General features: G+C 41.5%; 1 pseudogene; it reads right to left on the bottom strand.

Moving 5' to 3' along the window:
- Window positions 1–8698: 8698 nt before the first annotated feature.
- LOC137254278 (protein claret segregational-like) lies at window positions 8699–10655 on the bottom strand (annotated as a pseudogene).
- Between the last annotated feature and the right edge of the window lie 11352 nt (window positions 10656–22007).

Genomic DNA, 22007 nt, shown 5'->3' with positions numbered 1-22007 from the left:
AGCTATTCTGCAACAGATGTCGCAGTGTTGTGAATATCAATTGGCACGAACCAGAATGGAAGTAGGATTAATGAAGACAAAACAAAAAACCGCTGTGGTGGCTGAATGGTTATAGCAGCGGCGCCTAAACGTTGCCGATGAAGGAATTTAGCAGTTCCCGAAATGGATCTATACAACGAGCTTTGGCAGTTGTCTAAAATTTTTTCTTTCTTCTATTCTAATTTAAAAATTTTTTCAATTAAGAAAAAATTTATCATAACAATAATAATGATAAAAAATTATTGTTAGGCCTTGAGCTCGATTCGAACCCGCGAAACCAATTTGCCATTTCATCGCTCCACCTAGTATTTTTATCACAATACACCATAGGTTATTGTTTATACTGTTATTATATACAAATCTAAATTTAATCGATTTATGTAGATATATTAATACACCACCTGTATGTCGGCTATGTGAATCACATCTAATATGATTAAAACAAATAATATTTAATTCAGACTCGTTTATGTTATCTGTTGTATGGGTCTACGCACATAACACAATACTAGGTTTTTCTTCCTCAACCATTCTTTCTACTTCGTTCTTGTTGGCTGTTATACTATTTGTATTTAGGTATATTCATTTTAATTCATTGTTCCAGGTATTACGTTTTTCCTTTTCTTCACCGTTTTTAATTGCTAATACCCGAGCTTATTCTTTCTATTTCGCAGCTTATTTACATAGCATGGACACTCTTTGTCAAACGTATCATGGTCTATATCTAATGGTAGGTTTAATTTTTCCTTTGCTTTTATACAATTTAAGCATTTTTTTATTGGATTTTGATTACACGTTATGGTTCCCATGGCACTTGTGACAGGCTTTTTCATTCGTGCATTCCGCAGATTTGTGGTTAAAGCCTTTACACTTATAGCATCTTAGTACATCTATCGCGTCAAACACTTTACATCTTTCCCAACCGACATTTATTCGTTCCGCGGCAAGTATCTTTGAAAAATCATCTTTTTCAGTTTGTATAATTATATCCATAACCTCTGTATTACCCCGTTTTCTTTCAATTTTCTTTACAACTTTTAACGAACTTTCGCTAACTTGAGTATTTTGTTTTCTTATTCTATCAATCAGCGCATTATTGTCACCTTGAAAGTTTACTTCCCTCACTATAAAACTCGGTCGAATTATGTCTGGCACCTTGATTTCGTATTCTTTCCCAATAATGCTTTCAATTGCTGTTTTAATTTTATCACGCTCGTCAGTATTTTCACTGTGAATTACCATTACACCATTGCCTTTTGATGCTATATTCGATATTTTTAAATTTGTTGGGTCTACTTTGCTATTTAAGTCTTTTTTTGTTTTTTCCACATTTTGTTTTGATTTTGGTTTCACTATTATCGCTACATCACTTTTTAATTGCGGACTTCAGCTTTCTTGTTACCATTTTTCATAGCTTCTGCATATGACATTTCTTTTTGTATATTTCTACTGCCTATTTTCTTTATTTCACTGTGCACCCTTTCGTCGTCTCTGTTTTATTTTTTACTTCTTCAATCATATCATACAAGCTTTTTATTTCACCAACTTTCTTTTCAAACAGCTTTTGTGATCTTTCCATTGCTGCCACTCTCTGTGTGTACCGACTCTCTATAGCTTCTAATAGAGCTTTTATTTCATTTTGGCTTTTTAACATAACATCTTCAAATTCATGTTTATAATCATTTAATATTGAGTTATTTTTTTTACACTCATTTGCATTTCTTGCAGCACAAAGTCTACATTCTGTATATATGTTACGCACTCAACGCACATGAAGCGTACCCTTTTTTTTTTTATCAAAAATCTTTACACTGTATTCGTCTACACCCGCACATGCACGGCTCAAATGGTAAACCTTATTGCACACTCCTTCACATCGCATACCACTCCCTCCTCTAATGGAACGATTGCACTTCGCACACTCACTTATTTTTGTGTTTCGATTTTAGCGACCTGTCCGTTTGTTTGTACTTGTATGCGTTAAAATTTGTTTAATTTGAGTCTTTTTTCTCACAGTTATTTTTTTTGCAATTCAATGATTTTGCAATTAAAATGATAAAATTTTGTTATTTTTCCACTAATATTTTTTAAATTCCCCTTTGCTATTTGAGTTTCTATCTCGCTCTTGGTTAATTTTACGCCGATCAATGGCTTTTTGCCACTTTAAAACGCGAATTAACCGGAGCCACACAATACACGTCCATCCCGTTCGACTCTCTGTTTGTATGTGCCAAGTAAAGCCAAAAACTTTTGTAAAAAGCCTTAAATGAGATTTATAATAAATACATACATCTATGTATACTTTTAAATGTGTAGCAAACGTACACGCCCTTACATAGATGTATATATGTGGCAAGTAAGGAATAAACTTTATACAAAAGATTTAAATGGGGTTTATATTAAATACCTACATCTATGTGGATTATCTATATGTAGTATTGTTTCAAAACCCAACAATGGTTTATTAAATTAAATATGAGAAAAACAAATCAGCTTCCGTATCACGGAACGAACTCACCAGGTTTAGTTGCTGGTATTGCTGTCACGCTGGTTCCGTTGCAGCAGGCCTATGTTCGGCGGCCCTGCTGGTTGTTGTTACTAAAGTTGATATTGCAGCAGGCCTATAAGAGGCGACCCTGCTGGTTGTTGTTAATGCTGTTGATGTTGCAGCAGGCCTATATGAGGCGCCCTGCTGGTTGTTGTTAATACAGTTGATGTTGCAGCGGCCCTGCGGGTGGTAGTTACTAAAGTTGATGTTGCAGCAGGCCTATATGAGGCGGCCCTGCTGGTTGTTGTTACTAAAGCTGGTGGTGGTGGTACGTCCGGTGGTTGTTGTGCAGTTGGGTAGGCGCTGCCGGTGGTTGCGCGTTAGGTTGACTAGCGCTATCGCTGGTGATTGACCGCGGTGTTGCACGCAATGTTGGTGGCAGCACGTGATTTCGTTGGCGCTATGGCTGGTGGTAGCGCGCGGTGCTGCACGAAATGGTGGTGGCTGCACGTGGTTTCGATGACGCTATAGCTGGTGGTAGCCCTTTTTGTTGGGTAGCGCTATCGCTGGGGGTTGCGCTCGGTGTTGCACGCAATGGTGGTGTTTGCGGTTTGCTCACTGAAAAAGCGTGCTTGATGGTAACGTTGTTATTGGTTGGCGCAGTTGGTGGTGGTTGCGCTAAGCACACTTAAAAAGACCTAGACGACGAAAAGCGCTAACTCTCTAAAATTCGCAAAGATTACTTAAGCCCCTTTTTTGTTTGATTTATCGCTGTATTAAGGAGTAAAAATCGACGTTATACTGAATGTGGCATATAATAAATCATTTGGCCTCAAACACTTATTTGAGTCGTATGTAAATTCGTTCCTCCTTAAGTAGGAAATCCTTCACTTTTAAATCTAAATCTTCAGTCTTCTGTGATTCCTTCTTTCATGCTTCACCCGAAACAACTTTTATCTTCGGTGTATCAAATATCGGCACTCCAATATATATATACTTCCTTCCACATTATCGAGGTGTACTAGTTGGCGCAACAGCTTTGGACGTATTTTTTTTCTTTTTTCTAGCTTGTTCTGGTGAAGCTCCACCAAAATATAAAGGAATTGAAAATAAATTCCTCCCATTCGCCTTTTTTTTTTGGGTATAGGAACTCTTTCATGCAAATTTTCACACCGAAGATTCTCGCGTAATCTTTACTTCACAACACACACCCACACGATAGAAAACTAATTATTGATTGCTTTATAATGCCATTTATTCACACAATTTTCAACGTAAACCCAGTTAGTTTAATTTCTTCTCTCGCTTGCAATCGAGTGAATTTTTTTTCTGATGTCCGACACGAAAATTTTTTCCTCTTCCATCCAGCGATGGAAGAACGCCGTTATCTAACTGTGGCGGCGATTATCGATTGGTTCGTTGTTATGGTTGACTCATCTCTACAGCGTTATGCATGTCGCGTTCCGGTTGTCATCCCTTTGTGTTGAGGTTAGGTGAATGGAACGTAGAGAAAGCGTAAAACTTTGCGACTTTTGGGTTCTGCGGGAATGTTGTGCGCTAAATTAGGTAAAACTTTACCACCACGGCAGTGAATAATTGCCTATGCATCGGATGCATTTTGCGTTTGCCATCTCCTTTTGACAATCTCTAAGCCAGTACAATGGAACGAATAAAATCAGCTGATGAGATGAGCCACCTACAACATTGCGCCAGGTGTTATTGAAAATTCGTCAAATGTCATGGGAATTTTTGGCGATGCCAACCGCACGAAACTAACAAAATGTTGTTTTAACCACCCCAGGCAGACATGAGTGAGGGTGAATCCTACCTTTTTCCCTATCACTAGCCAACTGGTACGTTCCAAGGTTGACTCTCCCAAGTGGACCATAACAATCGTAAGCTTATTTTTCTGCAATCATCAAGATCGGTGCTTCTTCTTGAGCACATTAGATACCGCACGCTAACCTCTGAGCGCCAATTATTTGGTACTGCAATACGTCTTTGGAACTCCCTACCTACAAGTCTTCGACTTTTAAGTAATGCTCTGCACTTCAAAAAAGAGCTAACATCATTTTTTTAACGACTCTTAAAGTGGATCTCAAATTGTTGTTGTTAAAATGTTCATTTCTAAGTCCTTTTCCTTTCTCTGTGTCTTCTTTCTTTATTTGTTAAATACAATTCGATCTATAACCGGCTAATGGTTATCATCACTACTGCTGTCTTTTAATATGTATTAATTACTTTTCTTTAGTTTTAAGATTTACATTTACATACATAAATATTTCACTATTATCCGTTATATTTAATTTAATTTGATTAATCTAATTTATTGTTATTATAAATGTTCAATTTTTATAGCCCGTGCTATTCATTACTAGCACTGTTAAATAATTTGTCAAAATTGTTGTGCTAGGAACAAATTTTCAAATAAATACATACATACAATACATCACAAATTGTCATCAATATCCTCTAACGGGAGTCCAAGGAAACTTGCTGTTTCAACAGGGGTGGACCATAAATGTCGGGGTTGATTCTGGATAGGTAAGTGTTTAACCTGTTACAGTATCCAGAACGAAGTTTAATCGCGTTTTCCTGGAGAGTATGAGTTCCTCTTCCGCAAGTTGTGGGTACTGTTCTTTGAGTACTGGATTCACCGGGCGATTCCTGGCATAATGCTCCGACTCCTGTTTGTGGAGTTCACCAAGGAACTGCTTGGGTTTTTTTTGCTTCATATGGGTGAGGTTTCAGGTGCCGTATTTCCTCAAAATGCTTACGGAGATGACTCCTTAAGTCCCTAGGCGGTGTTGGCTCATCAATCAGATGTATGTTGGGATGCCCAGGTTCCTGGGTATTCAACAGAAACTGTTTGGTTAGCATCTCATTTCTCTCCCTGATGGGGAGTATTCTCGCCTCATTATGTAGAAGGTGTTCTGTGGACATAAGAAGACAGCCCGTGGCGGTTCTTAGAGCAGTATTTTGGCAGGCCTGTAGCTTCTTCCAGTGGGTAATTTTGGGCTTGGCGACCATATAGGGGACGCGTAGCATGCAATCGGCTGGTCAATTTCTTTGTATGTGGTAATGAGCTTTTCTTTGTCTTTTCCCCAAGTACTGCCAGAAAGGGATTTGAGGATTTTATTACGGCTCTGGATTTTCGGTACAAATGCGGCTGCTATCTGAACAAAATGTAGATCCTGATCAAACGTCACACCCAAGATTTTGGGGTGTAGGACAGTCGGTAGCGTAGTGCCATCGTCGTGGATGTTCAAAATGGTCGACAGTTTGGACGTCCATGTTGTAAATAAGGTCGCGGAGGATTTAGTCGGTGATAATGCCAGGTTTCGCGAGGCGAAAAAACCGGAGAGATCAGGGAGGTAGCCGTTTATTCTGTTGCTGTGGCCATTATTGTGCAGTCATTCGGAATCGATAGTAACTCCTTCTGGTGGCGAAGGTAGCTTAGATATGTTGAAATTAAACAAAAGTGGGGATGGGACACCGTCCTGTGGCACCCCTTGTTTAATTCTTATTGGTTTTGAGGTTTCATTTCTAAATTGCACCGATGTCTGCCGACTACCCAGATAATTTGCGGTCCACCTTTTAAGACATGGGGGAAGGGTAGACCCTTCCAGGTCTTGCAGTAACGTGCCATGGTTGACCGCATCGAAAGCTTTTGATAGGTCTAGCGCAACGAGTACTCTTCTATGGTAGGGGGTGATTTAAACCGCAGTTTATCTGGGTGCTGATGGCATTTAGCGCGGTGGTGGTCCTATGAAGTTTTCTGGAGCCATGCTGATGACAGGCTAGCTGCAAATTTGCTTTGAAGTAGGGGAGCAAAATGGCTTCAAGCGTCTTGGCTACTGGCGATAGGAGAGATATCGGCCGATATCACTCTCCTATGTTATCTGGTTTCACAGGCTTTAGTAGCGGGACCACCTTGGCTATTTTCGATTTTTCGGGTATGACAAAGGTAGAAAGGGACAAGTTGAAGACATGTGCTAAATATTTGAAACCGTCTTTCCCTAGGCTTTTAAGCATCGACATGGCTATGCCGTCTGGCCCTACTGCTTTGGATGGCTTAGCATGGCCGATGGCATCCTCAACCTCTTCGGCGGTGATGGTAATTGGTGACGCGCTGAACTTGTGTTTATGTGCGTGTCTGTTGGCCCTCCATCTATCTTTGTCGACCGTAGAATGAATTATATATTGTCGGCAGAAAGCGCTCGCGCATTTTTTCGCATCCGACAGCACTTAATCGCCAAAGGCGATGGAAACTTTTTAATTGTGCCTAGACGGATTCGATAGGGACTTTACGGTGGACCAAAGTTTACCTACACCGGCAGAGAGGTTACAACCGCTTAGGTGCTCCTCCCATTTCGCCCGCTTGTGTTCCTCCACAAGCAATCTGATGCGTTGGTCTATATCCCTTATTTGGGGGTGGCCGGGATCGAGCTGTCTTATAAGGTCACGTTCTCTCGCTAAACTTGCGGCCTCCGCCGGGAAGTGGGACCAAATTTCGGATATTCTACCGGCGGGAATGAAAGGAGCCGAGGCGGATTCAATGACCTTACGGAAAGCACGCTCTCCTTGGCTGGCATCATTCGGGATAGGGAGGGCAGCAAAGCGGTTGTCTGTAAAGGATTTCATTCATCCCACTTTCCTTTTTTAATTTTAATGAAAGTGCGTTTTTCTGTGATGATGAAGTCGGCGGTACGCTCGAGCGAAATAAGTATAGGCAGGTGGTCGGATGCCAATATTACCATCGGCTGCCAGTTGACGCAGATTACAAGTTCTGCGCTCACGATTGAAATATCCGGCGAACTGTGACAGCTTCCTACCATACGTGTGGTGGCGTCTCCGTTTATTTGGCAGAACGTCGTTTCTTCTATTTGATCCGCCAACATCTCACCCCTACTATCCGCCCGCAAGTTTGAATGCCATAGATCGTGATGGGCATTGAAATCGCCTAAGATAATGCGATTGTTGCCAGTGAGTAAGGCGCTGATATTAGGGCGGTATCCACTGGGGCAACAGGTGGCAGGAGGGATGTAGATGTTGATGATTTCTAGGTTTGTATCTCCTGACCGGACAGATAAGCCTTGACGTTCTAAGACACTGTCCCTGCGGTCGATGTCGGGATCAAATATATGATATTGCACAGAGTGGTGTATGATAAACGCGAGGCCGCCTCCATTTCCGCTCCTGCGATCTTTTCTGTGGACATTATACCCAGAACAGGTCTGCAGTGCAGATCTTGCTGTGAGTTTAGTCTCTTGAATCGCAGCAATGCAGATGTTGTGCTGCTTCATGAAATCAGTTTAACTCCAGAATTCTGAAGTGCATAGGGGGAGAGGTCGTCACTCTGGGAGTAAGTGACGGGTGACTACGCCTGGGTTGTGGAAGGCTAGGACGCGACTGCTGTTGTGGGACTGGACGTCCTTGGGTAAGCATTGAGGTACCCGGTGTATTGGGTATGCGGCCTGGCTACATGGCGCAATGAAACCCGTGATGGGGTTGCCGTCGCGGAGACCAGAACATCTAGGAAAGTGGCACCGTCCATGGCAGGAGCTGCATTGGGCGGATGTCGCAAACATATATATTCTGTGCTGGCAAACGGTACGAAGGGAGGTAGGGACTAAGAGTCTGTTTCCCTGAAATACACAATTGCTGCCGGAAAAGAGGGGGGAAAATACGGGGACAGGGGCTGATGCTCGGCATTGCTCCCGACTCTACTACGGAGATTGGGATCAGCCGTGTGAGTTGGTGGCGCCGTGGGCGCGAGCAGCAGCGAGACGTCCTAGTGCGTGAACAGCAAGGAGCCACAAAAGATTTATAGAAGTTACGTGGACGTCTGGTTTTGGGATCTAGCCCAGAACAACCTGTCCGATGCAACCATCCCTTACACGAGAAACACTGACAAGAGTATGACCGTCCTAAAAAGATTCTTTTCCGACAGATGCAGCAAATCCATTTCTCAGGACCTGGGTCAGGAGACGGACCCGGATTGGGTTCGATACCTTCCCGGAGCAAGAGAATATGGAGCAGTCCCGTTGCAAGGAGCTGCTGGGAGGATGACAATTTGTGGGAGGGACGCAACAAATTAAATGGGGTTACACTCTGTGTGTATGTAAGTAGCGCTTACTTGTTTATTAAAAATAATAATAATTACGTAAATTACAATACAAAACAATCTAAATCTAAAAATGGAGATACATTTATAAACATCAATGTTTTTGAATTGCCTCCCAATGAAGGCATTAATAAATGCCTTAATTTGGAACTGCGATATGGTATTTGATCCTGTTTTTGCAATAAAGCTAATATAACATTTGTCAGCTCCGATAGTGAACGATTTATATTTTTAGTTTCGTTCATACGTGTACTAGTTTTGGGTGACTCAGAGCCAGCTAAATATACAAGATTTATCGTTCTGACTGATGTCTAATTTTTCTCGGCATGAAAACCAATAATTTCAATTTTTGTAAAAGCATGAGAACGTGATGAACGTTCATTGCCTGCTGGTTGAAGCCGTGGCACGATTCATTTTTTCCCATATGCATCAAATCGCGTAAAGGTGAAGCAGAGGATACAGTCTCCTGAGTTATATTTGACACATATATATCGTTATTATGTTTAGCCATGCGAATTTCTATATCTTTCTGTTCGTTGCTCAGCAAATCATATAAGACTTCGTTATAGATTTCCAAAAATGTTACACGTATTTCATATTCCCAACCAAGACGTTTATAATTTTTAATGGAATCGAAAAGTAAATAGACTGTGCGTAGAATCACTCCAGCATTGGTCGGCACACCGTCCATTGTATATGTTTTTCCACTGCCGGTTTGTCCATAAGCAAATATACAAATATTGTAACCATCCAAGGCAGATTGTATTAAAGGTGACACCATCTCGAAAATATCCTCCTGTTTTGAATTAGGATGGAAGACTTGATCAAAGGAGAAAGTGTGCGCTCCACCTTTATTCTTATCGTAGTTTTGTATTTCAACTGTGGATTCATCAATATAATTCCATCCACAGAGTACTTTATCTTCTTCAAAATTGAATGGCGGCCTTACACGACAGAACACGCGTATATTGCCACGCAGATCCATTATAGTGTTATGTAATTCTTTACGTTCCAAGTTTGCATGAAACAGTTGCTCCTTGCAGGCAGTCAAATCTTCATATAACTATTCATTTTCGGTTGTTAAACGTGTGGATCGTTCGCGTAGCTGTGGTACTTCATAGGTAAGTTTATCGTGGGCTTCTTCTAGAATCTATAAGAAAAAAAAAAACTAATTAGAGTATTTTTAAAGTATTCCAACTTTGCATGAAAATATATCGATCTTATGTCCATGCATTATAAACTCCAATTCTTCCTTAGTCTTCACAATTGATCCCTAATGGAATCAAACTTTAAATTTAAGGATTTCAGTTGCTGATTTAAACAATCACGCTCAGTGTAAAGGTTTTTTAGTTCTTATTTGGTTTTATATAACTGATCCTGTGATTCTTCAAGCTGTTCTGGTAGTCCATCTAACGAACCCTTTTGCTCACATTTCTCTTCATATTTTGCTTTAAGAATTTTATGTTTATCCAATAAATCATTATGACACGCCTTAAAATCATAAGGCGGTATACGTTTATTAGTTGGTTTTCCAGCACCTGTGGTTGATATCGAGGAACTGGCGCTACTGGGTGTAGCTTTTTTGTTATGGGTGGCAGCTTTCGTTGCTGTTGTCGTTGTCGCCGTGGTATTCGTCATAACAGCGCGTACGGTACCACTACCAGTAACACCTGCTCCAATTTGATGTCGTGTTGGTAATTGCCTTTTTGAAGATACTGTCGTGGAAGCTGTTACATTACCTATACGTCGTGGTCTATTAACTGTAACATTTGAGTTGAATACAGAATGAATTTGTGTTGTGGCATTTGTAGATGCGCCTGTATATGCATAGCGTGTTGTCTTGGCAGGTTTGGGAGCAAGCGTTGTTTCTGGTCGTTTCATTGGTCTTATTTCCCTCATGTCACGAATATCACTGACAGCGGCTGCGTCGCAGCTTGGCAAAGTGTAACATGCAGATTGCGATCGAACGATGTTGTTGTTGTAGCGATAGGGTTGCTCCATTCAGGTGCTAGCCCGACCATCTCGGGAACGATTTATGTGGCCACATTAAATCTTCAGGCCATTCCCTCCCTCCCTACCCCAAAGTTCCATGAGGAGCTTGGGGTCGCCAGAGCCTCGTCTGTTAGTGAAACAGGATTCACCGCGGATAGGTGAGGTTGACAATTGGGTTTGGAGAAGCTATATATTGCGCTGGCAACCTGAAGGGTTGCGCTACACAGCCCCTTGAATCTGGTATTTTAGTCGCCTCTTACGACAGGCATACCTACCGTCTGATCCCCTAACCCGCTGGGGTGCGATGTCTAGTGATCCGGCACGTTCTTCAAGAGGAAATTGTATATTACGGTAATAGTGCAGTTTACGGTACCCACCGAAATTTGGCCCAAAATTTTCGAGTGAGGTATCAAAAGACGCGTGTTCACATCTAGATCAAGAATCCGAAAGCGGAAGTGGTAATAGTCTAGTTGAGGGGTCGCCTACTAATACGCTACTAAAAATATCGAGAGAGGTGTCAAACGATGCGTCTTGACATCAGTATTAATAATCCGAAGGCGGAAAACAAAAATATTAACTCGTTCAAAAGATATTAACGAAAAATCAAAAAAAGACCCGCGGGTCCCTCCGAAACCGGGGGCGGGATCCATAGTATTTTTGCGCAGAACACCTTTCTGCGGTGGCGGTCTTTGGCCGCGCTTATAAAAAATAACCCTGGTCTACGCCATGCCAAGTTCGGGTGTGTGGTATAACCGTGGCTACCGTCACGGTTATGCACAATTTTTTTTGTGGGTGAAAACACAACAACAACCACATTAAAATCGCCAACTTCAACTGCAAATATCTCCGGTCAGAGATAAAATTTTTCTTTTCCGCCTTCGGATTATTGTTCTCGAGATTAATACGCGTCTTTTGATACCTCGCTCGAAAATCTTGGCCCAACTTTAGGGTTGGTACCGTAAACTGCACTACTACCTATATTACAATGTAGTTATTAGTTCTCAAAATATAAAATGTTGTTTGCATACCTCTTCGTTGCAAACCATTTGGTAAATTTGTTAAATCAAGCGCCAAAGGCTGAAAAGTATCCAGTGATTTGTGCGGTGATTCTTCACAGGCGAGACAAACATTAGGCATGTTGGTGTTGAGTGTGGATAGGTACGAGTTTAATCTATAGACAGACAAATAATACAGCTGTTTCAGTGTTTATTGCGGGGTACTAAATGTTTATTAAAATAAATACTTTACCACTTCATGGATTATTTTGGAAACCATTGAGCATTTGCGCCTGAAGTACCAGACAAATATCGGATTGCACTTCTGGAAACCGTTTTTGATAAACCTTTAGCTTCCTGCTGCAGTACAATTGCGTCAAATAATTTCACTCTGTGGGTACACAAAGTTTCTTGCTTTTTTGTATTTAAATTACACTGTATACCTACCATCTGCCCCAATTTCACTTCCGATTTGAAATATTATTTTTGCGCTGCATATTCATATAGTGTTCATTCTTTAGGTCACAAAGTTCAGGGAAATTGCTTATTTGCAAACTTAACTGCTCTTCGTCAACCGACATGTTTGTAAATAAATATTTGAAAATGTCGTAGAAGTAGAGGTAATGCACACCTAGCGACAGTGGACCGACACGACCCGACACAACGCGGCATTTTTGCCTAGTTGGTCAACTTGGTCGTATCGAGTCGGGTCGTGTCGTACAATTGTCGCTAAAGCAAGGTACACACGAGGCTATGCGTCATAGACGCGTACAAGATATTTCATATACAGCCCAATTCTGAACATATATTTTTTGGGAGATTTTTCCTTTTCCCATTCCTACAATCACGAACACAAATTTCTTGGGAGTTTTTTCCCATTACCCATTCCCGCTATCACAAACGAACTTCGAAAAAGGGGAAAAGTGTTTTAGGAGAAGAGTAACATCACGAACGCAATAAAACATTTGAATTGATTTGTTCGTTTTGGGAGTTAATTCCCAAAAGATTTTGAAGGGAGAAAAACATTTGTTTATTAACAAATTAAAAATCCTTTACTTTTCTAGTAATATTTTTTTTCAATAAGAGAGTTTTAAAACTTCACTCGAAAGAGCATCGAAAAGCAGCAAATTAACGAAAATTAAAAAATGTAAGATGTTTGTTTAATTTTTCAATTTACTTAAATAAAAAGCCTTTTTGTGTGTTCAAGGTCGAAGAAATCCACAAATAAACAGCAACTAAAAGTACTGGTTCGCTTCCCAAGGCAGTCCGTTCTATGTACCGGAGTGACTCGGGATTTTTCCCGACCAAATACTGTCACTTCAGTGTAACCCCATTTAATTTGTTGCGTCCCTCCCACAAATTGTCATCCTCTCAGCAGCTCCTTGCAGCAGGACTTCTCCATATTCTCTTACTCCGGGAAGGCATCGAATCCAATCCGGGTCCGTCTCCTGACCCCGGTCCTGAGAAATGGTTTTGCTGCATCTGCCGGAAAAGAATCTTTTTAGGACGGTCATACTCTGTTCAGTGTGTCTCGTGCAAGGGATGGTTGCATCGGACAGGTTGTTCTGGGCTTGATCCCAAACCCCGACGTCCACGTAACTTTTATAAATCTTTTGGGGCTCCTTGCTGTTCACGCCCAATGGCGTCCCGTAGTCTACGCCTAAGCGCCCCCCCCCCCCCCCTAACTTCCAGCAGCCCCGCGGCTCAGCAAGCCACAACAAGTACCCGCTGCTGCTCGCGCCCCACGGCGCCAAAAACTCAAACAGCTGTTACCACTCATAACTACTACCTTCGTAGTAGAGTCGGTAGCAATGCTGAGCATCAGCACCTGCCCCCGTCTTCTCCCCCTTTCTTTTCCGGCAGCAATCGTGCAGGTCAGGAAACAGACTTTTAGTCCCTACCTCCTTTTGCACCGTTTGCCAGCACAGAATATATAGGTTTGCGACATCCGCCCAATGCAGCTCCTGCCTTGGGTGGTGCCGCTTTCCTAGATGTTCTGGTCTCCGCGACTGCAAACCCCCGATGGGTTTCATCGCGCCATGTTGCCAGGTCGCAGACCAAAATCATCCGGGTACCCCAATGCTTGCCCAAGGACGCCCAGTCCCAGGGCCACAACAGCAATTGCTTCCTGGCCTTCCACAACCCAGGCGTAGTCACCCGTCACTTACCCCCAGAGTGGCGGCGTCTCCCCTTATTCTGCATTTAAACTGTAATGGACTAACTGGGAAGATTGCGGAGATAGTCGATTTCATAAAGCGACACAACATCCGCATTGCTGCGATTCAAGAGACTAAACTCATAGCAAGATCTGCATTGCAGACCTGCTCTGGTATAATGTCCACAGGAAAGACCGCGAGAGCGGAAATGGAAGCGGCCTCGCGTTTATCTTACACCACTCTGTGCAATATTATATATTTGATCCAGGCATCGACCGTAGGGACAATGTCTTAGAACGTCAAGGCCTATCTGTCGGGTCAGGCGATGCAAACCTAGAAATCATCAACATCTACATCCCTCCTGCCACCTGTTGCCCCAGTGGATACCGTCCTAATATCAGCGCCTTACTCACTGGCAACAATCGCATTATCTTAGGCGATTTCAATGCCCATCATGATCTATGGCATTCGAACTTGCGAGCGGACAGTAGGGGTGAGATGTTGGCGGATCAAATAGAAGAAACGATGTTCTGAACAATAAACGGAGACGCCCTCACACGAATGGTAGGAAGCTGTCACAGCTCGCCAGATATCTCAATCGTGAGCGCAGAACTCGTAAACTGCGTCAACTGGCAGCCGATGGTAACATTGGCATCCGACCACCTGCCCATAATTATTTCGCTCGAGCGTACCGCCGACTTCATCGTCACCGAAAAACGCACTTTCATAAACTTCAAAAAAGAAAAGTGGGAAGAATACAAATCTTTTACAGAAAACCGCTTTGCTGCCCTCCCTATCCTGACTGATGCCCGCCAAGGGGAGCGTGCTTTCCGTAAGGTCATTGAATCTGCCTCGGCACGTTTCATTCCCGCAGGGAGAATTCCCGAAATCCGGCCTCACTTCCCGGCGGAGGCCGCAAACTTAGCGAGAGAACGTGACCTTATAAGACAGCTTGACCTAGGCGACCCCCAAATAAGGGATATAAACCAACGCATCAGATTGCTTGTGGACGAACACAAGCGGGCGAAATGGGAGGAGCACCTAAGAGGTTGTAACCTCTCTACCGGTAAAACTTTGGTCCACCGTAAAGTCCCTATCGAATCCGACTAAGCACAAAGACAAAGTTTCCATCGCCTTTGGCGACAAAGTGCTGTCGGATGCGAAAAAATGTGCGAGCGCTTTCTGCCGACAATATATAATGCATCCTACGGTCGACAAAGATAGACGGAGAGCCAATAGACACGCACAAAAACACAAACTCAGCGCGTCACCAATCACCATCACCGCTAAAGAGGTTGAGGACGCCATTGGTCGCGCTAAACCATCCAAAGCAGTGATCCCAGACAGCATAGCCATGCCTATGCTTAAAAGCCTAGGGAAAGAGGGTTTCAAATACTTAGCGCATGTCTTCAACCTGTCTCTTTCCACCTTTGTCATACCCGTGAAATGGAAAATGGTCAAGGTGGTCACGCTACTAAAGCCTGGGAAACCAGCTAACATAGGTGAGTCGTATCGTCCGATATCTCTCCTATCGCCAGTAGCAAAGACGCTTGAAGCCATTTTGCTCCCTTATTTCCAAGCAAATTTGCAGCTAGCCTCTCATCAGCATGGCTTCAGAAAACTCCATAGCACTACCACCGCGCTAAATGCCATTAGCACCCAGATAAATTGCGGTTTAAATCAGTACCCCCACCATAGAACAGTACTCGTAGCGCTAGACCTATCAAAAGCTTTTGATACGGTCAACCAATGCTCGTTACTGCAATACCTGGAAGGGTCTACCCTTCCCCCATGTCTTAAAAGATGGACCGCAAATTATCTGGGTGTTCGGCAGGCATCGGTGCAATTTAGAAACGAAACATCAAAACCCAGGAGAATTAAACAAGGGGTACCACAGGGTGGTGTCCTATCCCCACTTTTGTTTAATTTCTACATATCTAAGCTACCTTCACCACCGGTAGGAGTCACAATCGTTTACTACGCCGATGACTGCACATTAATGGCCACAGGCCCAGGCCCAAATCTCGATGCGCTATGTAATAAAATAAACGGCTACCTCCCTGATCTCTCCAGTTTTTTCGCCTCGCGAAACCTGGCATTATCACCGACTAAATCTCCCGCGACCTTATTTGCAACATGGACGTCCCAAATGTCGTCCATTTTGAACATCCACGTCGAAGGCACTACGCTACCGACTGCCCTACACCCCAAAATCTTGGGTGTGACGTTTGATCAGGATCTACATTTTGGTGAGCACGCAGCCGCAATTGTTCCGAGAATTCAGAGCCGTAACAAAATCCTCAAATCCCTCGCTGGCAGTACCTGGGGAAAAGATAAAGAAACGCTCATGACTACATACAAAGCAATTAGCCAGCCGATTACGTGCTACGCGTCACCTACAAATAACCAACTGGAAGAAACTACAGGCCTGCCAAAATACTGCTCTCAGAATCGCCACGGGCTGTCTTCTTATGTCCCCAGAACGCCATCTGCATAATGAGGCGAGAATACTCCCCATCAGGGAGAGAAATGAGATGCTGACCAAACAGTTCCTGTTGAATACCCAGAAACCTGAGCACCTCAACAGATATCTGATTGATGAACCAGCACCGCCTAGGGGCTTAAGGAGTCATCTCCGTAAGCATTTTGAGGAAATACGGCACCTGAGAACCCAGCCGTATGAAGCGAAAAAACACAAGCAGGTCCTTGGTGAACTCCATAAACAGGCGTCGGACCTTTATGCCGGGCATTGCCCGGTGAATCCAGTAATTATAGAAAAGTATCCAAAACTCGCGGAAGAGAACGCATACTCCCCAGGGAAATGCGTGTCACTCTTGCTCAACTTCGTTCTGGATACTGTAACAGGTTAAACTCTTACCTATCCAGAATCAACCACGACATACAAAATGTATGCCCCGCTTGCAATGTGTATCCACATGACACCAACCATCTCTTTAATTGTAATGTGGACCAACGCCTCTAACACTCCTCTCCTTATGGTCCACCCCTGTTGAAACGGCAAGTTTCCTTGTACTCCCGTTAGAGGATATTGATGATAATTTGTGATCGGTCGCGGCTGTTAGGTGGGGCGAAGCATTGCTACAACAACATCAACAACAACAACTGGTTGCTTTAATGGAGGGTAGGGCGGACATAGCCCGAAATTGCAACAAAGGCGGCAAGGAAGAAATAGCTGTCTCGTGCAAGGGATGGTTGCATCGGACAGGTTGTTCTGGGCTAGATTCCAAAACCCGACGTCCTCGTAACTTTTATAAATCTTTTGTGGCTCCTTGCTGTGCCAGCACAGAATATATATGTTTGCAACATCCGCCCAATGCAGCTCCTGCCTTGGACGGTGCCACTTTCTTAGATGTTATGGTTTCCGCTACGGCAACCCCCCGACGGGTTTCATTGCGTCATGTTGCCAGGCCGAAAATCCAAATACACCGGGTACCCCAATGCTTACCCAAGGACGTCCAGTCCCAAGGCCATAACAGCAGTTGCGTCCTAGCCTTTCACAACCCAGGCGTAGTTACTCGTCACTTACTCCCAGAGTGACGACGTCTACCCCGTTGCACTTCAGAATTCTGCAGTTAAACTGTAACTGAAGATGTGACTTGTGCCGACGGACTCCTTTTAATTTTTTTTTATTTATGGACTCTCTATCACCTTAAAACATCTTTCATGTATATGTATGTATGGCGGCCGCCGTGGTGTGATGGTAGCGTGCTCCGCCTACCACACCGTATGCCCTGGGTTCACACCCCGGGCAAAGCAACATCAAAATTTTAGAAATAAGGTTTTTGAATTAGAAGAAAATGTTTCTAAGCCGGGTCGCCCCTCGGCAGTGTTTGGCAAGCGCTCCGGGTGTATTTCTGCCATGAAAAGCTCTCAGTGAAAACTCATCTGCCTTGCAGATGCCGTTCGGAGTCGGCATAAAACATGTAGGTCCCATCCGGCCAATTTGTAGGGAAAATCAAGAGGAGCACGACGCAAATTGGAAGAGAAGCTCGGCCTTAGATCTCCTCGGAGGTTATCGCGCCTTACATTTATTTATTTATATGTATGTATATCTCACCCTATTTCAAAATCCTTTTCAAACACGCCCCATCTCAAAATTTGGTTCAAACCCTATCTCAGAATTTGATCGAAGAACACCCTAATTTAGAATTTGTTTCGAAAAGCCCCTGAGTACGAATTCAATATATTTAGACGTTCTCAGATAGGGAGATTTCGTTTCAAAAACGCCCTATCTCATGCCAAAATATGTTGAATTTATACTCAGGGGATTTTGCGAAAAATTCATATTTTATACACAACTATTTTTAGAAAAATTTTGTTGCTGTGAATTATTATTTTTTGTTTATTATATTGTTATATTTTAATATTTAGTAAAAATTACTAAAGTATATACGTATATGATCGAATTTTTTCGATTTGCTTTGTGCTTTATATATCCATGAATTTAAAAAAAATTAAAAGATTGACAATTCAGTATCTAATTTTACATAAAGGTTGTAATTTTGCAATTGTCGTAGTAGTATATCTTGTACCGGATCTACGTCGACCGCTACACTTGGTTGTTTTGATTCTTGTGTAATCAGACGACAGACTATTGACCTAAATTTATATCAGTGCCATTATTAGCCTTTTTCGATGGTTTAAAAGTGAAGACAACTTGATCCTCAGTAGTGACTGAAGCCTGGCCGCATGAGCCACAGTTTGACTATTGTGCAGCAATGCGGTTTCGTCAACATAATATACAATTTCAAGCCTGTCTCGAATTCTGCTTGAGGGATAACAACTATTTCACCTATGATGGTACGTTCTACCAACAGGTGTATGGCATGCCTATGGGGAATCCTCTATCGCCCACTGTAGCTTATATAGTCTTAGACAAAATAATTGACGACAGCATTGCTGAGCTTAAATTAAAGGACATATATATCAAATACATAAACAAATATGTAGATGATATATTCGCTATAATTAAAATTAAGGACGTGGAAGAAATACTTAAAACACTAAATAACCAACATGCCAAAATAAAATTTACGGTAGAGAAAGAGAAAAACAATAAGTTGCTCTTCCTAGATATCGAAGTTATAAAATCGAACTAAACCCTAAAAACTAATTGGTATGCTAAAGCCGTATCATCATCTAGAATAATAAACTACCATTCAAATCACTCATGGATGCAAAAAAAGAACACGGCCATAAGCTTTATAAAGAAAATCTACAATTTAAGTGAACAGGAGTTCATGACCACAAATTTTAAAAAATTAAAAATATTTTATATAAGAATGGCTACCCTTATACAGTAATAGACGCATGGATAACAACAACAATTAGTCAAACCAACTGCGCGCAAAGATCACTGAACAAAAGAATGTAAAAGAAAAGCAAATATATGCCGGCGTCAATTACATACCAGGATTAACGGACAACAAAACATTGTATAGCATCACACGCAACAACAATAGGGGGACTCATGTAACCTTATAAATGCCTTATAAAGTGTGTAAAGGTATAAATTTATCTAGTACGTAAACGAGCTGTCAAATTTTGTATGAAAAATCATTTACACAATTTGTATAAATTTACGCGCACATTTCATTGTGTAAACGCGGTAAACTGAAAGGAATGCAACCTTGCAGACATTACAGCAGGCATTTTCATCAGAAATCTCCAACATCAGCAAGTAAAGACGTTTTAGTTTTGATTTTTCACTTAATATTGGCATTTTTTAATTTGTATAACAATCATAAACATTTTGTTTGGCAATAAAACAGCTGATAAACAATCAAGTTTATCAAGAATATTACTATGTGCGTTCATATAACAGTGTGTGTAAATGGATATAATTTTACACCTTATAAGTTTATATGCTTTCACGAGTCCCCCTAATATAAAATTTGCGCATAAACCAAATCGAACTTTGAACACAATCTTTACACAAACAAAAGACAAAATCGACAAAGAACAACAACATAATGTGGTATACGAAATAAAATGTAATGGGAGCGCAGGATATACTTGCAATCAAATATACATTGGAACCACGAAGCGATCGCTAAGTGTACGAATAAACGAACATAGACTAGACGCCAAAAATTGAAAAACAACAACATCACTATGCGAACATTTGACCAACAAAGGACACACAGCGGACTTCCAAAACGCGAAAATATTAGACGTTGAGGGGAAAGAACGAACACGAATGACGCTGGAAGCTCTACGAATACAACAAAAAATCAATACTGCAATGAATTTCAAAGAAGACGTCAACAATATAAACTGCGCTTATATGACGGCATTATCAGCCAATGGACGAAGCAGGAAACATGAATGGAGGCAGTTAATTAAATGTAAAGTTTTGTTTATTTATGTGTTAGATATTGAAAGTTTCAATGTTATAAATTGAATGTAAGTATTATGTTAACAACAGAGTGATGTATATTGTGTAATTATAACTAATGTGTTAATGTTTGTTTTCTTTTATATCATATTTTATGATAAATATACAGTCTCCCTGAAGAAGATGAAATAATGTCTTTATTTTATCGGCCGAAAAGCTCCAAATAATTACAACATAATATGATGTTTACTACGTGCCGCGCATTGAAATGGTATTTCCTTTGCCTCATATATAAGTGCACCCTACTTTTCATAACCGCCATCGTCAAAGCCTAAATCGAAAAGTTTCTGCTTGCAAGTTTATTCACCGCGTCCGCCAAACATGCCGAAACCGCCTGAAATGAAAAAAGAGAACGTTTTGCAGATTGGAATGTGATTGAACATTTAAAAACTACATATTTACAAATCATTATATCAGTATCGACCGAAAAGCTTGTAGCCTCTAGGCTGTGTCCTGAATAAACCCAACCGCCGCCACAATTATCAAAACGATTAGCGATCTGATATTCATTATTCAACGCTTCCTTGGTTTAATTTTTATTTAAAACACTCAGGAACGTTAAGGCACTTCTGCCCGGTCAGGCGATGTAAATTTAGAAATCATCAACATCTAAATCCCTCCTGTCACCTGTTGCCCCAGTGGATATTGCCGAGATATCAGTATACTACTCACTGGCGATAATCGCATTATCTTAGGCGATTTCAATGCCCACCATAATCTATGGCATATGGAGCATGCAACTGCAATTGTTCCTAAAATTCAGAACCGTAATGAAATCCTCAAATCTCTTGTCGGCAGCACTTGGAGTAAGGACAAAGAAACGCTCATTACCACATACAAAGCAATTGACCGGCCGACTGCATGCTACGCGTCCCCGATATGGTCGCCAAGCCTAAAGGTTACTCACAGGAAGAAAATACAGGCCTGCCAAAATACTGTCCTCTTGTTCCTTGGACTCCCGTTAGAGAACACTGATGACAATTTGTGATCGGTCGCACCTATTGAAGGGGCGAAGCACTGCAATAACAACAATCCACAACTGATAGCCCCGCAACACTGCATTTAGCAAAAAAGAAATATATTTCGTAACACAGTTTTATTTGGAAAATGCCGCGCACAAAGAAATGTTAATTCTTTAATCAAAATTTCTGTTTTTACACAATTTTCAAAGTTTTAAGTTTTATATTTTGAATTGTATGAGTTTGGGTCTAGAGAAGATAGAAACCGTAACTGCGGGTACGCGCAGTGAACCCCTGTTCCAGACTATTACAAAAAACTTTTCACTATAATTTCTACGCTAGTAACCTTTTGTTATTTATGTTTTTAGAAATTTGGTTGAATGGCCAGGACGTTAATCAATCACGAGAATGTATATCTGATGCTTCTGTCTTCAGATTGGTTTACCTTCAGATTCTTGTTGTTTTGGGGCCTTATAGTAAATGGTAATACTTTATTTGTAGGTAAATTGATGACTTTATGGCAAATATACTAATGATTTGTATATTGTTTTGTATTGTATTGTATTGTATTTTATTAAACATTTTCTAGATGCATACTTATTAACCTAAGATTACAATATTACATTAAATAATTTCAAATTACTATGCAGCATAGGAAAAGTATATGCCATTTGTTATACTCAGTTGAGCAGAGCTCACAGAGTATATTAACTTTGATTGGATAACGGTTGGTTGTACAGGTATAAAGGAATCGAGATAGATATAGACTTCCATATATCAAAATCATCAGTATCGAAAAAAAATTCGATTGAGCCATGTCCGTCCGTCCGTCC

The sequence above is a fragment of the Eurosta solidaginis genome, chromosome 5 (genome assembly GCF_040869045.1).
Source record: "Eurosta solidaginis isolate ZX-2024a chromosome 5, ASM4086904v1, whole genome shotgun sequence".
Lineage (NCBI taxonomy): Eukaryota > Metazoa > Arthropoda > Insecta > Diptera > Tephritidae > Eurosta > Eurosta solidaginis.
The sequence above is the reverse complement of the archived record's forward strand: the minus strand, read 5'-3'. Positions and strand labels throughout refer to the sequence as shown.